The 19543-nt window shown below is 36.2% G+C and overlaps 1 protein-coding gene and 1 long non-coding RNA gene across 10 annotated transcripts in view; one reads left to right on the top strand and one right to left on the bottom strand.

Annotated features, from left to right (window-relative positions):
- TENM1 (teneurin transmembrane protein 1) overlaps positions 1-19543 on the top strand; it is a 1007752-nt gene that overhangs the window by 334368 nt on the left and 653841 nt on the right. For 8 of the 9 annotated variants that reach the window (XM_030497214.1, XM_030497216.1, XM_030497215.1 and 5 more), the window contains exon 3: positions 11504-11592. The exons of the other annotated variant lie outside the window; for it this stretch is intronic. The gene's annotated coding sequence lies outside the window, so the exon portion shown is untranslated. The remainder of the gene's footprint in view (positions 1-11503; positions 11593-19543) is intronic. 9 annotated transcript variants of the gene reach the window in all.
- LOC115612660 lies at positions 853-18211 on the bottom strand. The gene is made up of 3 exons (XR_003993106.1): positions 18144-18211; positions 6246-6360; positions 853-1197 (listed from the first exon to the last, which is right to left on the bottom strand). It is a non-coding gene; the product is annotated as an uncharacterized LOC115612660 (long non-coding RNA).

The following is a 19543-nucleotide window of genomic DNA, read 5'->3' as shown; positions in this document are numbered from 1 at the left end:
ACAGGCTTTCCCTGCAAGGATGACTCTGAAAAACATTAATCTGGTTAATTAAACTTTAATCTATGCCTTAACACATTTACATGTAGTGAAATCTTTCTTAGCTAGTGATCTTAATGCCAGCAGTAGAGAAGACTGTAAAACCTACACAAAATGCTGTGTCATGAACTCCTAGAGTAAGATCAGTGCCTTATTTAAAATCATCAAAGCCAAGATTTTTTTACTAGGAAGCTCTAACTCTCTCGGACACCTCTAGCAAGTTCTTTGAAAGTCATCTTTGTCTGTAGATATGTCCCCTTGGCAAGAATAATCTTTTAGATTGTGGTCTTCATTTTAGTTAGAAGATATTAAGCATACTTGACAACTATAATTGTTCAGTTGATGCATACTTCACAGATACATAAGGAGGGTTAGGATTTGGTTTTTATTTGCATTTTAATTTATATTTCTAATGCTTTTTCTAAAATAAAACAGACATTTCAGAAAATGCAAATACCTGGTGCTCTGGGTTTGTTCTGGGTTTGGTTTTTTTTGTTTTCTTGTTTTGTGGGTAGTTTTGGGTTTGGGTTTTTTTTTTTGTTTGTTTGTTTGGGGGTTTTTTGTTCGTTTGTTTAGTTTTATTTTATTTTATGTTTTAACTGAGAACAAAGCTGTTGTTTCTCTGACCTTGTCCCAGTGAAGCTGTGTTCAAAGCGTTCTAAGACTGCAGGTGCTTAATTCTCTCTAGAAGATAATTAATGTGCTCCTTTTCAGCAAAATCTCCTTTCTTTTTAACTCTTTTTCTCCTAATTCAGCTGCATATCTGCCAGTTTTCCATCATCCGAACATACAGACCTTGATGTGCTCAACAGTCTCTTCCAATTTCCTTACCAGACAATTACTGGTTTTGTGATTCAGGTTTAATTTCTTAGGTCTGGAGTTTGAGTACAGTTTTAGGTGACCATTTTCCTGGTGATCAGCAGATTTATCCAATTTATTCTGTTTCCTGCTTTAGTTTCTACAGCATCTCTATTAAGCTGCATTTTCTGTCTTCCTCCATGATTCTTTTTAGCAATTCAGCTTGCTGCCTTCTGTCGTTCCCAGAGAGTTTTCAGGACAGTGGCCAGCTGGCAGACTTCCCTCTGTAAGCTCTTTTCATGTCATATTGCAGCATCTTTCTTGTTCACAATGGGTAGTTCAGGTCCAGAGGAAGATAGAGGACTAAAAGAGATTGCAATAAAATCAGAAATAGTCCTTCAAAATCTACACAAACAGTAAGAGGAGCAAAGCAGCAATCTAACACCTTCTGTAAGGTAACTGTAGCATACATACTTATGAAAACACTTGTCGTGAAGAAGTTACCTCCACCATCTTGTAAAGAGGAAAAAGTTGGTGACCAATAGGATAATGTAAGGGCAAAGGGATCCTCAGAAAGTTAGCTGAATGTGTTCGTGTCTTCATCTTTAACTTCAAAGATGAGATTAGTGTTATTAATCCATAATGTGGTTGGAATAAAATATTTTGCCTTTTACAATTTAATGCTAGTTGCTGCCTTTCTCCACAAAGATGTTTGTCTGTGTTTGTATTGAGTGTGATTAAAGAGAACACCAGCAACCTGGTAAGGATATGGGAACCATTGAGAAGGATCAAATGGAGTCTGGCTTTTCATAAGCACGGACTTCTTGCTTTGCAGTGGGGGTCTCATTGTCACCAAAGCATTGTCAGTCTTCCCCTATTTTAAGTGAAAAAAGTATTCTAAGTCTATGAATGCAGTGCCCCACAGCAGGAACTCCTTTCTCCAGCTGCTAGTTAACCTGTAGTTACATATGCTGGACTTAACTATTGTATTGATATTTTGAAACTTGAGTTGCTCATGCATATGGTTGAGCTATTGCTGTTTTGTTTTCAAATTTTTCTAAACATTAACTTCAAGCATATAGTTAGCCCTCAAAACAAGTATTTTGACTGTACTGTTAACTATGTGCTTTCTAATTCATGCATGAAAAAATATAATTTACTACTCCATAGCTCTCAGCTGTCCTGGAATTAGTAGAGCCTGCATTGGCTTGTGACTACTGAAACCAATATTGTCTTGTTTTCCTGACCCCCTTACACATAAAAAAGATTGACATGGCAGGGTAATAGAAAGTGTATTGCATTAGGATTTAGTATTAAAGATAAACAACAGAAATGAAACTGAAAGCATATGGCATTCCTTGCCTTCTATGCCAGCTGATGAGCAATACATTTTGTATTATGATCCACTTTGGAGGCTTTAAACCATTAAAACCTTGCTGCTTTGTTTTTCATGCTTGAAAGTTGCCAGTTAAACCAACTGGAGTAGCCTAATTTAGCTGATTGTGTGACTGATGTGTCAGAGCTCTGGCTTTGAATTTTCTAGGCTGGAAGTGAAAAATTGGACGAAATGAATTGAATACAGCAGATTGTATACTATAACAGTGCCTTAAATGTGGAACATTGAAGATGGAACTGAAACATTATTTATGAAAAACATATAAAGGAAATAGAGAAAATCAATGAATAATTCTTATATTCAGGTAATACATTCAAAAGCTCACCAAAAGTATCATTTCCATATGGTTACCTAATGTAACCATTCAGTATATTGTACAATTTGCTATGAAAATTCAGCTAAACTGTTACCTTTATGTATCAAACAAGATAACTTCAGATAGCTCTACACCTCCATCCAGGGACTCTACTTCAAGATCTGTGCTAAGATTGAGTGTAATGATTTTCATCAGTTGAAACAAAGGATGTGAAATATTCACAGTGATTGTACTTGGATGGATGTATTGCTTGATGCAGTGATGTTAAGGAGGTAAAATAACTCAGTTGGAAACAGAAAGAAATGCAGAAAGAAATGTCACTTTAAGATCTTACTGAGAAAATAATTATATATTTTTTCCTGAACCCTTCTTATTTCACCCTTATCTAGATAGTATGATCTGTTATTTTTTGTGGCTACCATGTTATCTGGCGTAGTGATGATATGAAAAGACTGACCTAGAGATCCCAGAATCTCTAGAATTTTTTCTAGCATTTGAAAGTGTTTGGAGAGAAGGATCTATAGCATGCATTCACCATTAGTTTGTATTACATTAGTTTAAAAATTTTAAATATGATCGCCTAGAAACTCCTGTTAAGCATTCAGGTATTGATTCTGCTTTTAAATGAAGTATTTGTTAATCACAGACTCTTAAAGGTCAGAAAAATATTAGCTCAAACCACGCCTTTCTTTTGATTTCATTTCTTTGAAATATTTGATCACTTTAATTATAAAATAAAATCAACATTCACCGGGGCATTATGTATCTATTTCTATTTATGCCTTTCCTATTTTGCATCAGTCCTTTTCTTCCAGAGATACAGGTCTGTTTAGACAGGTCTGGTGCAGTGTGAGGCAATTTGTTCATGTTTGAAAAAGGATGAAAAGCAATACCCTCTTTGCATAGTTTCTTTTAACTTTCCTGTGATTAAATATGTTACATCATAGTTGAGTGATAGCCTGATTGAAGGCTCAGCTCTTTGCTGTTGTGAACTGACTATAGTGCTGTTGAGGTGTAGGAGAGTGGCCTCAGCAAAGCAGAATGATTTGCCGACAGTTTTATAGTAGTGGCAGAGCAGGTTCTGGGGAGGTTGGAGGGCTGAAAAAGAATCAGCAACGCTTCTGGAAGCCAGGATAGGTATGGCTGTATGGTCTCCTGTCTGAAAGAGTCTTTCTGTTCGTCTCCTCCTCTTACTAATGTCCTCACATCAATCCATCTAATCTGTTCTCCTAAGGGGTCTGGTACCTCTTCTGGGGAGTCTTCGTGCTATGTTGGAAGAAAAATTTGGTGCTGATTGAAGACTGAGCCTTAACCAGTTCGTCACAGTGCACGTTGCTGTGCTTTGTTACAAGCATGGGATTTTTAGCTTCATGCAATTTGTTGAGGTGCTTCTCATGCACCTAGAATATACTGCAGTAACTTTACAAGAGCAGAGATTGAGCCTTCAGTTGTGTTATTCTTTTTCAAGCTATTTAGACCAAAATATTAATATATGCTGATATTTATTGTACTTACGACAGTGCCAAAACTGTTTCTCTATCTCTTATTTCTGCTCAGTCACTTAAATAATTAGATTATATTTTTCTGGTTCCAAGTTCACTGAAGTTAGCGATGTAGAAAAAGAGGTGGGTTTTTTAACTGGATCTCAGTCCTGCTCTTCCTTCTACATTATCCTCAAAATCATTTAGCAAGTGGCAGCATATTGGTCATTCACAGAAATGTTGTTGCTTCCCAGGAGTTGCTAAGGGACAAGATTATTGGATAGCCACTCTTGTGATCATAGAAAATCTTACTGAATTGGTTGAAAGTGTCATCTCATCTCTGGAATATTGTAGCTGAGTCAAAAAATGAAAACAGTTACAAATATGCCGAAGCAGAAAAAACTGTTCACCGATACAAACTTTTTTGTCTCACTCAGCATCTTTCTGAATAAATCTTATGCAGAAAGTTGAGTAGCAGAATAAATCGGTACATTCATGTTCAGTTTGCTTGTCTATCTAAATTCAATCTCTTAATAAAACTCAGTTATTGATTATTACATTTCTAATTTGCCTCAAGGCTCTTCTACACAATTATGGCAAAGAAGCAAAACATAAAAGAATTTTTTCTGTGGAGAATTATTAAAAAAAAAAAGAACATAAAACTGAGCTAAATTTATGTTATCCAGCTGTAAATCTAACAGCTTTAGTAAGTGGGAAGTTTTATGAGAGTTAAACTGTTTAGACAGCTACACTGAAAGTATTAAAATGTAAAACCGTGTACTAAAGATAATAGATAGTAGAAGCTAACATATATTTGGCTTATGAGATGGCCAAGTTCAGGACATCTGAACACTCTTAAAACATCTAACTGAAGAACTTTGGTTTCATTCCAAACAACCCAAACTTGGAAAAGGTTTAGATTGGGATTTGACTCTGGTTTCTACTGCTTAAGTCTCTCTCTGAGTGTTCAGTTAAGAACCACCTTAATACTTTTTTTTATGGTGCTTCATAAGTAAGAGTAGTTAGCTGATGGAAGTTTGGTTGATCATAAGGCGTTTTTATCCTGGAAATATATATGCATACTCATATTCAAAGCAGTAGTTTCTCAGAAATAAGTATTGAAATGCTTGCTGACTGACAGATAACATGCCGTGAAATGCAATCCTCAGTCTCTTGCTGATCAATTACTAAGAAGTGCCAATTTAATTGTGCAGGGAGTTGCTTCTGGAAAAGGTTTTTAAAAGAAAAAAAGAGAAAGGATGAGTTGCACTAACCTGGTCAAACAAGTACTTTAGCTTCCTGCCTTGTGAAACAGTTTCACCTGAGAATTTACAATACTTGCTTGCCTGGTTTTTGTATAACAAAGACAGAGAGGTCCTCAGAATATTCATTGGTACAGTGATTACAGTATTCAAATGGGACTGGGAAGATTTTTTTAAATGAAGCTTCCACTGCACAGAAAGGTTCAAGTCTAATCCAGAATTACTGAAGTGTGAGCTCAGATTAGTCCTCCAAAATAACAGAACAGCTTGCAAGGGAGTCTGAGAAACTCTTCCTCAGAATGTCCAACCTGGTAACCCTAGGCCTGGGGAGTGAGAGAGTAAAGTTGCAAGTCTCTACTACAGATAGAGAGGCATCCATTTATTCTTGCATGAATCATTTTGGACATGATCTTGATTTAAATTATTGGACTTTAGTGTCAAGACATTCATTCATCTACTTGTAGCATCCTAATTGGGCTCTTACGGATTCAACTTAGTGTAAGACTCTGAGCTTCAGATGACAGTGCTGCAAGCTAATGCAACACTATGCCAGCATGTAAAATGGGAGACTCGGCTATTTCACTGTGTAAGAGAAATACAGCTGTATCTGGAAAAGGTTGAGGCAAATTAACAAGACTAACAAGTGTCTAGACCTGACCATTTATTTGTGGTCTCACAGAAACCTGGTACAAACACGTATTGTACAATTATGTCATTGTGACCTAAGAGTAGGTCATGTGGTTTTTTTTCACTTAAATGGCTTAATGCACAAAACTGAAGAGATTCTGCTAACGATAAATTCCTCTCAAGTGCGTATTTCAGTTAGAAAAGTTACAAAGCATTTATGAAGTGTAAAACTAATATAAAAAAGTTATTGGCTGATAGGAGATTATATAATATAATGAAGAAGGTATCAAATCACTGGATATGAAACACCATGATGCTGTGCTACTTACCTGGAACAAATATTTAGTGGCTTTTCTGTTTCAGTTCGTATCACTAGTGGAGCAGAGCACCAGTTGTGTGTTAGGGTACCTGGTGTGTCAGCAATGGCTGAGGAGGAGGAGAATGCTGGAAAAGAAAGCAGTACCTTTTAAATTAGGATAGTATCAATTTCTGGGCAGTGTGGTCACACAGCGAAAAAAATTTAGTATCCTCTAGAATCTTAGGCATGGAACCCAGGCGTCAATCTCCACTGTTGTCACCAATTAGCAAGCAACAATAAAGGGACTATAAAATGCTGTAGGACTCATTCTGGTGATGGTGAAGTACTAGTCTTAAATATTTAAGCATGTTTTAATTTCTGAGAAGAGGTTATCAGGTCTAAAGCATCGCTACAGATTTTGTTATGCTTCTGTCTAACATTGTTTTATACTGTATATTCTGTAATGATAAGCATGATGAGAATTTAATGCAGCAAGTCAATACAGCAAACGATTTTCTTCCAGAAGTAACTGAATTAGAAAACCTTGTGGCAAAACAGTGAACATATTTCCTGTTGTAGTGACATACCTCATTATTTATTTGACCTTTCAAAACTCTAGTTATTTAAAATTTAATGTAAACTTTAAGAGATGTACTCATATATGGAAAATATAATGAGATCTAGTAATAAGTCTAAAACTCGAGGTAACATTTAAAGTATAGAACATACCTCTTGAACTCTGAGGACCTTGAAAACTTGAGGAAACATCTTTAGTGAATACACTAAAATTATTGCTATGATGTATTAGAGGGGGTGATTGCTGAAATGTATTTGATATTAATTTCTGCATGAAAAATCAGGGAAAAAAAATAACATTGTCAGAAGGTGTTCCTTGCATGAAACCTGTAAGTTTTTGTTGTGGTTTTCGGTACAATGGATTGCTCAAGGGCTGGCTGAATCTCATCTGCTGCGGGACTCCTTTTGGGCCATAGGAACAGAATTTTCATTCCATGTCCTTATTGTGTGGCACACACATAATCTTAACCGTAACCTGCTTTTCACATGAAAATTACAACAATTATGGCTGTATACAAGTAATAGAAGAGGTTTTTGGGCTGTCAGATCTAGATTTGTTGTTCAACCTGATATTCCTTATCTGCTCTAAGGAAAAGGATTTCTGTCTCCTTAGTGAAGTTATCTTTAAGGCTGAATGCAGGTCATGGCACATAGTATTTTAAACTGTGAAAAAGGCAAACTCATTATTCCTAGTTTTAAAAATTTCGAACATCTGTCATTCGTTCCTTTTATGGTGTAAGCCCTAAGAATATAAAATGAGAGGTGAGATTTGAGCCCCAAACATCACAAAGAAAGCGGATGAAGGGGGAGGTGCTTGTTCCAGATTATGTACCTGTTTGGCATCACTGTTTCTCGGCTCATTCTCTGTTTTGTTAGACTCAGAATGGTCCAAAACTCTTCATGCTGGGACTGACCTGGAGAAGCTGGTGGCAGAGCGCTGTAAGCCAGGATGTGCTGCTCTGATGTACCCACAGCAGCCAGATGGCCTTTAGGAGAGTAACCTCATAAACTTTACATCTGCTGTTGTGGCTTTTGGCAGGTCAGGAGAGAGGCAGCCCTCACAGGGATTGTTCTTACCATCACGCTCATCTTCTGCCAGCTGGCACCACCAGGAAGCTATTACCGCTGTGCCTCTGCTTTATGGACTGCATGGGGGCTGCCTGCAGCCCTGCACCTGGCCAGCTGCAGGACTGGGCTGTGTGAGATTACATGGTGGCATAGAAAGGGCCTCCAGAACTCCAGGAAATTTCAGTGCAGCAGAATTGTGTTAACAGATGCAAAGAAACCGTGCTGCAGAGTTGAGTCTTATGGCCTTATATAACTGCAGGTGTGCACTCTTAGAAATAGTCCTTAGTAGTTAGACAGCTAAAACTGAGCACTTGATTGAGTAAAATTTTTAGTAAGATAGACTAGCTTTTTAGGCACAGCTGCTTTATGAGTGTTGGACCATAAGGAAGCAGGAGAATATACTCCCTCCAGTGTATGGCCTTAATATTTTAGCTGAAGTTTCTAAGGCACTAATGATTTTAAGGAGACCACTCTGGGAAGCCTGATCAAAACATTTGTACAATAGTTGCCATTTCAGCTGATGTAGTTAATTTAGTCTGGGTTTGGTTTTTTTTTTTTTATTATGGGAATAAACCACTATGAAAACCATGGTATACTTTCATCTTGCTTCTGTGTCCTTTCATCCAATAGTCTCTGTCTCTATTTGTTGTATACTGAAAAGGAAATGTCTCCATTATTCCTATGTTATTCTACCCAAGTTTCCTCTCACAGAAGGTATAAACTTCTAGGTTGTGGACTTTCTCTGCTACTTTCATCAGGAAAAATACTGTAATCAGAGGCATATTAGCCCTTGTACTGTATATTTTCCATAGTAAAATTTCACTGAATAGTGGACTATTAATACCGATTAACTTCCTGACAAGAAAGGATGACTTGATACTGGTTATACTGCATTGCTCACAAGGCCTGATATTTATGTCTAGGTATTCATTAACTGAGAAATTCATTTTGACTTTCTTTGTGAGCCTGGAAAGAGTTATATTTGTATAATAAGGATCCTGTTACAATTCAATATTTTATCATTTCTGCTGTTTAAAAGGGATGGGTTTTTTTCTGTTTTACTGTTGTGATTTTAGATGATCTTGTTTCATTATCCATACCCAATTCTTCATAAGGTGGAATGTCTGAAAACTGATCTGGAGTTTGGGATACTTCTGATGGGATTTTCAGCTGAATCTGCTTCTCTGTCTGGCTTATCTGCTAGTCTCATGATTGCTAGTGCTGGATAAAAGGGAGGGAGAGGGAGGAGGAGCCTGCAGTGAAGCTAGGGAGGAGGGAAGAACAGCTTCAACTCATGTTAGCGGTACAGTAGTGAGCCAGTTCAGGAAGCTGATTGGGCAAAAAGCACTTAGTTGGGAAAGGGTGAGGTGTGGAGAGGAAGGGGGACTGAGAGGGCCCAAAATTTAGATTTACTTACATTCTTGTGGAACTGCACCCTTAAGCTCACCCTGGGACTGGATTCCTCAAAATATGAGAAACGGGAAAAAGCTGTGTCAGTTTAATTTAGCCTAAATCCACAAATGTTTTCAGTCACAAAGTTGAGCTGTGTAAGTTTTCCAAAGGGCAAACCTTAAAATTATCAAAGGGTAGGGTTGGAATACCTCTCTTGTTTAAGCTTAGGAGAAGAGAACATGGGTTTCATGATATGAACTTTAGTCTATTGCAGTGCAAAATGCACTTGTGGGGAAGACAAGTTAGATTACAACTGAATTTACAATAGTGAAGGAGTATTTTCTGGAAGATTTTAAAGAACTTTGTTGTGTGTATGAGAGTTTTTTTTTTTTGCTATGCTGAATTCTATTAAAGACTATACATTCACTTTTCCATTGTCTACAAGGTCATATCCGAAGCTTGTGTCTCTCCAAATGTCTGGAATTTGGGATATCTTTCTTCCACACCTTTTTCACAGTCCTCTGTTAGCTCAGATTTCAGATATCTGTAAACCTGGTGACTGTTTTGAGGCTTATTCTGCAGCAGGGTTGAGGTATAGAGCAGTTACCGGAATGCAATGGTGTTTATGTTGACGGGTGGATGTATGGGGAGGATGCAGAAAGGAAAACAAAATTTTCCTCCAGTCTGTGTTATCTGTCTGATCTGTATTTTTGTTTCATCTCCAGAGAAGTCTAATTTATTTAAGACATTAATTAGAAAAGGAGAAAAAAATCTGCTCCAAATAGTATAAAGTAATTGGAAAGATAGGTTTGTTTAGGAAACATTCTTGCAACAATTTTACAATACATATAAATCAATCATTAGATGCAATAAAAGCTCTGACAACATTTTCAAAATGAATGATGAATGAAATGAGAATACAAAAATAAATAATATTTTGTCAGGAAATATAAAAAAATGTTTTATATATCATGATTAGTTTTACCTTAATTACATCAAAATATAAATAGTTCAAATTAGTCTGTATTTGAGTGGAAAATAATTGCATTTTAAATTTCATTGAAGAGACCTGGCAAACAAAATGGTAATTAAAAGCAATTATCATAGAAACAAAAAGCATCAAAGCCTATCCACTATGGATTTTATATTCCTGGAGTTGAAAGCAAGTTAGGCAGAGTAATAATTGAGATTTATCCTAGATTAGCTGAAACAGGACTGAAAATTAAAAATGTATGTACCATAACTTCAACATAAAAGATAGAAATCACAATGTCACTGTCTAGTTGAATTCATCAAGGCATGATACAGACCAAGCAGCTGTGTTGTTTTGCTATGGCTTGAATAATTATTTTCCAACATATCAAATAATTACACTCTAGTGCTGTCTGTATAATGCAGTCTTTCAGTTCTGTATTTCACTGGGTTTTTACTTTTTTCTTTTTCTCAGTTTCTCTCTTACCTTTCCCTAACTACTTCATTCTTTTAGTCTGTTTTCCTTATTTTCTCCTTTTTTCCATTTTATTTCCTTCAGAAGAAAAACATCATAAACACTGCTATTCTGTACATGCAGAAAGATACTAAACAGCAGTCCTCGTAGAAGATTCAATACTCCCATGTAATTTTCAACCCTCCCTCCCTTTCAAGCACTAATTTTTGCACGTATAGTGAAGGTCAAAACCTAAGTTCTGATTATCCTCTTATTTTTATTTTTGCAATGCTTCCATTCATGCTATAGAGGTGCCTGGTAGCTTTAAGTGAGATTAGGATATTAAGATGAGTTTTATTTTATGCACGTGTATATATTTATATGTGCAGTTCCTGTCTTTATGCAGACACTATCTTGAAGTGTTCCTGGTCTATGGAAAAAACTAAAAAAGGGTACTATTACTTCTATGTTATAAATGGAAAACTGATACACAGTTGTGTCAGAGGTAGGAAGGCAAGACCAATGCTTTTGAATCCCATTCTAAACCAGTGCACTCACAAGCAGCCTTCTTACAAGCCAGTGACATTCAAACCCAAACACCTTTTTGAAATCACTTGCCGCTAGTTTCCAGAATTCAGTATTTTACTTTCATTTGAGGTGCCCCTAATGAACTTCTTAAGCCACAGTGTGCAGGACAAGTGGTAGTTCCCTTAAGAAGATAAGAAATGGGTGTACTACGTTGTATTAACTGAGCAAAGATAAAGTGTACAGCTAGACCTATGCTCTTCTCATTGCGGATCCTTTTTTCTCTCTTATACCTCCAGCAGAAATGTGGAGGGGTTTGTGTCATGTCATTTGAGAACTGAGGAACACACCACAGAAAATTCCAGCGGTAATTCAATTACCAATTATTGTGGTAAGTTCAATTTTTTCCTCACTTGCTCCTTTGCTACTTAGAAATGAAACGGCAATGTGAATATATATGGTGAAACCTATACTTTTCCAGGTTCCACACTGAATAAGATTTTCTTCTGAATTCATGATATAAAAATATTTTACACCTGTGCTCAGCTATAGAGGCAGCTACTTTTTAATGCTGCGTGATGTCTGATGGTTTTTTTTCATGAGGTGTATCCAATTTCTTTGGGACTGGTGTAAGCTTTTGCCTTGAGAACAGTGAAGGATTTTATTCTTGTTGAGTCTGATGACTCTTATTGATTCGATGTCCTCTAGAAATCTCTTCAGAGGAATGCACTTTCCTTACAGAGGTAGATTAACTGTTTGACCTTTAAGCAGTGCATGAAAATCAACATGCAAAAATGTCACCTGGTAATAAAACGATGTGTTTGGGAGAAAATAAGGTGTTCGGGAGAAAGCTGAAGTTATCCTTAGGACTGTTGCTAGAGCTTCACTCTATATGCTGTAGCTTGCCTTGTGGCAGATTGTTTCATTATCCAGCAGTATCGTTAATCTTTTTTTATTATCACCTTAAACATAAACAAACAATGATTTTGTTGTGTTTGACACAAGTAGTGCATTTTAATTTTGTGGGCTTGCATTATTGACTTAGAAAAACCCTGCAATGTTTCAGTTTGAAATACTGACTGACAAATATGAAAACGCTATTCAGATGTGTGGAGATGGCATCTGTTGTGCATATTAAACAACGTGTGTGATTTTATCTCTTCCATATGGAGCATTAACTAGGAAAGTTGATATTAATTAATCTGAGAATTAATAACCTGCCATTCATTTTGCTTTCATAAAAATAGTTACGCTGTTCTGTTGGCCATACTGAAATCAGGTCTCTTTAAGGAACCAAAGGTGTAATCCTGAGTCGTATGGTTAATCTCAGTAATAATAATCGAAGATTCAGTTGGTTTGTTATTCTACCTCTGTGATGTATTTCTTTATTTTACAACTTCTCAAAAATTTGTTTTCGTCCTTTATTTTTGTCTAACAGTCAAAGGTAATAATAGTAATGATGATGATGGATTAATTCAGGCTTATTAATGGTTTATGATTTGAAATTAAGAGAATAATTGTACACTTAAGAAGGGAATACACGAGAACTCTTCTGGTGATGTCTTCATTAAACTTACAGCCATTGGAATAAAGTCTTGTGTCATTGTTTGGTACTCAAAGCCAAGGAGACATTGCATTCTTAGGGAAAAAAACACCAAACACCATTCCCCCCTGCCCTGCCCCAAGCCAAAACAAACCCAACACACAAATTTATGTGCTACAGACTTAAATATAATTGATCATTCTTAGGGATTTGCAAATTAAAATAATGATGTAACTAAGGAGAATTACAGAGTAAAGTTTATTTAGAATGTTTTTAGGGGAAATACAAATAGACAAGTCTGTTATTCCTTCACTCAGGTTTTCAATTGTTCTGTATTCTCTCTTTTTCTATTGATGTACTTCATTTATGATAAACTGATACGTGCAAGTAAGAAGGAACAGTCATTTAAAATATACTTTCATAAACCACTAGTAATGAGAATTATTCAAGAAACAACAGCTACAACAAAAATTTGTAATGACTATTCTTTAATTTGGAGAATTGCAACATTATTTTTTGTTTCACAGACTTGCTCTAGATTCATTAAGCACTAAGAGCATGTTGATGAAATCTGTATTACCATAAATTATTACAACTTGAAGGCTACTTATTTAGCAATTATTTTTCATAGCAGATAGGGCGTTTTCTTCTTTTTGTCTGAAAATGAGTATTTGCAGAACAATGTGTACGTGTAATAAATGTATTTATTTTAAACTGGCTTTCTTGAAGTCTCTTCCTATTTTTAGCCTGCCTCAATTAGGATTACTAAAGAAAAGAGCTTCTAGAGACTAGATTTCTGAAAGAGCTTAGGGCAAAAGCGTCGTATTTTCTTGCTCTTCCTTGGATTTCATCCAAAGCCAATTCTGTTTAATCTGCCTGCTGCTGCTCTGGAAGTGACATCTGTTCAAATTTACACTCTTTATCATGGCTGACATGTTGTTTGTGTGTCTGTTTACCCCAAGCCCTTGTTCCAACTGCCTCTTGCAGATAATTTGTGATTTCTTCCTTCAGTCTATCACAGGTTGCTAGGCATTGAATTGCTGCATATGGAGCTTTGCTATTATTTTTTATTTCTTTTCCTCAGCTTTGCAATTATGCTTTGAAGAACAAATGAGAAGTCTAGATGCAACATGTGTATCAAGAAGTATACTGAGGAAGGGTAGATGGGAAGTGAAGGGGGTGGGGGATGTGGCATGCAGGAAATAGTACATATGATAACCTGATAAAAAATTTAGTAAAGTTGGGCTCTGACATCTATACATCTCTTTTGTAAAATAAATATTGCTTTGTAATTTTAGCTACAAAAGTAGTCTTAAGCCTAACAACTAAATCCAGACCATATTTTTCTGACATGAGGTTCATAAGTAGATAAAATATTTTGTACGGTTAGAATTAAAAAATAACTAATTTGATCTTAAAAGTTATGAAATGGCCTTTGAATCAGAACTGTTACTAAAAAATATTCAATCTGAATGCTGGAATATTCCTTGAAGTTTTGGCTAAATGCAGGTTTGCCTTTTCAAATTTTCCCCAAAGTTTTAGAATTATGAAATTACCATTTCAAATCAAAATCAAATATGAGATTCTCATTTGGTCAGTCCAGGAGTGAGATTTAATATAAATGAGAGTTGCAAGGAAGATGACCAGAGCTGTCATCTTTGTGCACATGAGGACAAGCACCTCTGTGGAACAGCACAATTCCAAAACAACATTGCTGGCTACCATACATACTGAAAAATAACCCTGAGACGATCTTGGATTTCATAATTGTGGAGCACTGCAATCTAAGTAAGTTACTTAAGTTACTGGAATTGGGGGTGAGGTGAGTGGGAATTGAGATCATTGCCCCCTGACTCTACAAGCTCATAAAGACAAAAGTTTTATATTCATTTTAGTATGTACTGAAGGAAGCAAAGTGCTCAAATGTACAAGAACAATTTACATTGAAAACATGTAATTTGAAATATTAGAGAATGAACAAGAAAGTAAGATCAGCACAGTTTTCAAATATTTGGAGCTAAAATAGTAACAAAATATATAGAAAGATTCAAATATACTCCTTTTATATAGACCACTATACTTGGTCTTTGGTGCTATAGAAACTTTCACATCCGAAACCGATAACCTGCAGTTTGGTTGTTCTTTTTTGCTTGTTATTCTGATTTCTTTAATTGTTTGTGCATAACCAGAACAACTAAAAGCTGAAGCATGATCTAATATTTTACACAGAGGATGGATGAAAACTATTTAGTTGTAAGTAATTTTTAAAAAGGAAAATGTGCTATCTTTGGTGAAGAGAAATCATCCAAAATAACTGTTTTCTCTTACCTTCCCTTACTGTCCTATTAGAGTTTCAGTGAACCTAGTCTAATGTAAAAATGGGGTCTGAATTATTTCTAAAAATTGGCATATAGGCATACTACCTCTTAGAGCAACCCTGTTAAATGGTAGACCAGAAAACCAGCAGTGCACAGACCATCGTTACTGTAGGCACACTGCCCACAGAGCTGTACACAGACACAAACTGCCCCCACACAGACTGACTTGCTCTCTTTAACATATGCCTGTATTGATCCCATCCTATGCTTCTGCCACATGTGCCTCCTGGCTGACTTGCTAACAAACACGAGCTGACACACCTTTGAGCCAAATATGCATGGCTGCATGATCCATCTGTAGGTTATGCCTTGCTTCTACTGGATGACAAAAGACTAGTGGATAGAGACAGTGAAAATGCACTACATAAATAGAAATTGTATTCTTGTCATCATGTTCTCTTCCTTTCCAGGGCTACTGTTCTTCCTTCTGCACACATAAAACTGTTCATATGATACATACACCTCTGTCACAAGGGAAGCATTTTTCTTAATCACTTCACAGATTTCAAATTTTGTTTTGTGGTTTGCACAGGAGTTCTGTCGCTTGTCATGGTTGGATTCTTGCCTATATCTTTGTATAGTAGTTACTGTCTATTAGTGCAAAATGAGAACATCTTTCTAGATGTGTTGATGAAAATTGCTATGAGCCATATCTGCTTTTTCTGGTAATAAACTCTCCAAGTTTAGACCTGTTGCCTAAAATCCTACATTCATCAGGCTGACATATTTCAAAAGTCCTAAGAAACCACAAGAAGATTGTTATTGTTGCTATAAACGCAGAGGTGTTCCTTAAGGTTTTCTGAAAGTCTTCCATTGGAGTTTCTCTAATGGAGAACACTGTGAAAAGCTTTCATTTCCAAAAGAAGGTCAATACAGGGAACACAAATGTGTTTCCATAGTCACCTTAGAATATTTTATGCATAATGAGCTCATCTGAATTCAGGCATACACTATAGAATACTGAATGCCATGTCCTAGAGATCAGAAAGTCATCAGGTGACATTGAAAATAGGTAATCAAGCTATATAAAAAGAATAAAAATTCTGTTTGCTGTTGGTCTATTATTTTCCCATTAATATAAGAGCTTTTTATTTGTTTGTTGTTATTGCAAATCCATGACTGCTTTGCTTGTGATATGTCACTCCACCTCAGAATCATTCAAGATAAGCTCAGTATTTGTTTTTCTTTTATCTTTTCATCTATCCAGACATTATATATTTTTATTATATGATCACTACAGTTGTTTCCACATGCCATTCCTTGCAAGCTTCACCAAATCTCTGTTACCTAACAGTGAGATATTTTAATTTTTCCCTTTTACTATGTATTTGTTTTACCATACGTATTCTGTTATGTCTGTTGAGTCCTCAGCAGAGGGTGGATGTAAAATCCATACAAGGACAGTATATAGGAGGTAATGAATTGTTGATGTTTACACCATCTGACTATTTGATGGATTTTACTATGTGAAAATAAGTGGGATTTGAAGAACATTCTGAAAGCAGAGGTTGTGTTCACCCCTTATTGTTCTACTTACATTTTCAGCACACTAAAATAAAAAACTAATGTAGCTCTGGAAAAAATAATAGCTGACTGGAAAATGCCCAGCCTTGCTGTGGGTTGTTTTGATAGAAACCAGTAAGATGCAGCTACGCTTGCTCTTTGACTTCAGTAGGTATTGAGGTATGACTTGGGTCTGATTTCATTCGGCATTTCATTACTAGGTATCTAGAGAGGTAGGTATGTTCACACTAGTAATTCAAACCAATGTTTGTAGTTTTGATCCCAGCAGTTAAGGAGATAATATCTAACATTAGAGTTCTCTGCAAGATAGTAATCGTTAAACAACAACTCCGTCTCCTTTCAGGAGCTAAATGGATTGTAAGCAGATGAGTTTTTTGCTGGAGCATTTTTTTAATAGCCCAAAATACAAAGGTTCTTATCCAGAATAACTCTTTCAAGTCAACACAAGTAGTGTGCAACTAATCATCAAAAAGCCAGTGAAACTGAAATGGAAGCATCGAGACTAGATACACTTCCCTTTTGTAGCACCTATATCTATTTTTTCTGCTAAAATTACTTACCTAACAGTTTATAGAATACTATAAACAATACTGAATGTCCAGTTTTATGAAATGTGTGGAGTTTTTAGCATACCTCGATTAGAGAAATATACAGACATCTAATTTCTCTGCTGCTTCAACAACCTGCTGCCTGAACACTTAATGAACTTCTGTTTTATCAATATATGGATTTAATCAGTTTTTCTCTCTTTTTGCCTGGCAAGGGTTTGTGCTATGACTGCAAGTTAAATTACTTGATTATTCTTCTTGATGTTTTTATTATTTGTCTGAAATGGGGTGTAGCATAGCAGGATAGCACAAGCAAGTGAATGTATTATAAGGCAGAAAAAAGGTTGAATGCAATCCAGATGTATATGTAATCACATTGATTGCTGCACTCATTTTTGCTCCTCCTCCTGCTGTATCTTGTCCTTTATATGACACAGACTTTACTGGAGTCATTTGCCTTTTAAGCTGACTCTGAATAGACTGAATATATATATCTATCATTGTACAGCTTGGGATGGGTAGATTTTTATCCTGTGTAATTACAGCATATTCATATTAGCATTTCTCTCTTACTCATTAAAAGGAAATTCTTCCTATCAGATCTTCCAGATGAGCTGCTTGTGGGATACAAACAGGAGCTGACATCTTCAATTTTGCTTTTGCAGTGCAGAAAAATAATTTGCCTTCGTTGTTCCATGTTATTTGAGAGAAAATTCTGGAACATATTGCCATCAGCACTCATATGGGTGAGAGACAGCTTGTAGGAAAATGTTACAAGTTTACTAGGCAAAACTGGTTTTCCCTCACTCATTATCAACATAGGAGAATGGTTTCACTGAGTTGTTAAGTAATAATCTTAGTCTGAAAAAACACCCCACCAGTTATATAGTACCACCAGTGGACACACAAGTATATTTGAAATAGTCACTTGTGTCAAATGATTGCTTACCTTCTCTTGTTTCACGGAGGAATCTGAGGTACCAATGTTTTCATCTCTGTGGAGAAGGGTGATTAACTGTAGTCCTTTACTAGGAATACGTGGCTTTATTGTTCTGTCTTGCAATGTTTGATTTCTCTGACATTAAAAAGTAAGCTTTTAGCATAAGAGGAATGCAAATATCTCACATAAAATCAGCTGTGCTCGTGTCACCAGCACTCCAAAAATGGCAAGAGATTCCCCTTGGCCTAAAGCAACCTTCTGCCATTATGCCTTTCAAAGGCTTCACTGAGCAGCCAAAGGGGGACAGGCTCAGTTAACCATTAACAACAAATGCTCTGAGGAAAAACCATAAAACTACTTTGTAAGCTTTAAGGGGAACTCAGAACTTACCTTCACCATGGTACAATTGTTTGGTAATGCAGCTCAGTATATCGCAGTGGGTGATGTTGGACTAATGCTGCATTTATCGACTGGAGGCCTGACTCCATGAATCCAATCAAACTGAACGGCACTCCACTGCCTGGGCTTTGGACTCTTTCCATGTGGAACCTGTTCAAGCTGATACAGGCTGGTGCGCCAACCCATTTAGTGGCTGGTTTAATGAACTTTTTCAGTGCATTTTTTCTCTGTTCTGAAATCATCAGTTTTACTTACCTTTGATGTTATTAATGGCTCAGAATATTTCTCTGGAAGTATTATGAGAGTGAATGAAATCAGCCTACTAGGTATGAACAAACTGATTGGTTGGAAGTTTGTTTTCATGGTTTCTTCTTTGCCATTTCCTGGGTAAGCAATAGGACTTACAGCACATAGTACTGTTAGTGGCTTGTGGTGGGGCAAATGCCATTTGTGCCATCAGAGTGGCTGGAAACTAGTTAGTGTTCTTCTCAGGTGAATTTGTCATCAAATCCTTCTTTCTTTTCTACCCACTGAAATTTATCTGACAAAATGTATTATATGTTAAATATATGTTAATGTGGAACAAGCAAAACATAATTGCACCTGATGCTTCTTAGTTGAATAGATGTGTGCAATAACTGTTTTAATATTTTTTGTTTCATCTAAGTTATACCATCTATTTTGGAATAGTCACTAAAATTACATATTGCAACCTCAAATTCTACCTACAAATACAATAACACTTCAGTTATGGAGGTCCGTACCTGATTTTTCCTTATTTTTCCAAGACAGCAAGAGTTGCACAGAAAAGGATTGCCAGGATACAAGCCAGCAATGAAATCCATGAAAATTGAGATTGATTCACACTAAATTTTGAGTCAGTAACCAGTATTTTTAAACCTTCTTCCCCAAGGATAACCTTATTCATTTAGGCAGAAAGCAAAATCAAAAAACAATGATGCTCTCAGTATGCTGAATAACCTTTCAATTTGTTTTAAAAAAGTTTTACA

The sequence above is a fragment of the Strigops habroptila genome, chromosome 9 (assembly GCF_004027225.2).
Source record: "Strigops habroptila isolate Jane chromosome 9, bStrHab1.2.pri, whole genome shotgun sequence".
NCBI lineage: Eukaryota > Metazoa > Chordata > Aves > Psittaciformes > Psittacidae > Strigops > Strigops habroptila.
This window is presented reverse-complemented; position numbering and strand designations above follow the sequence as displayed.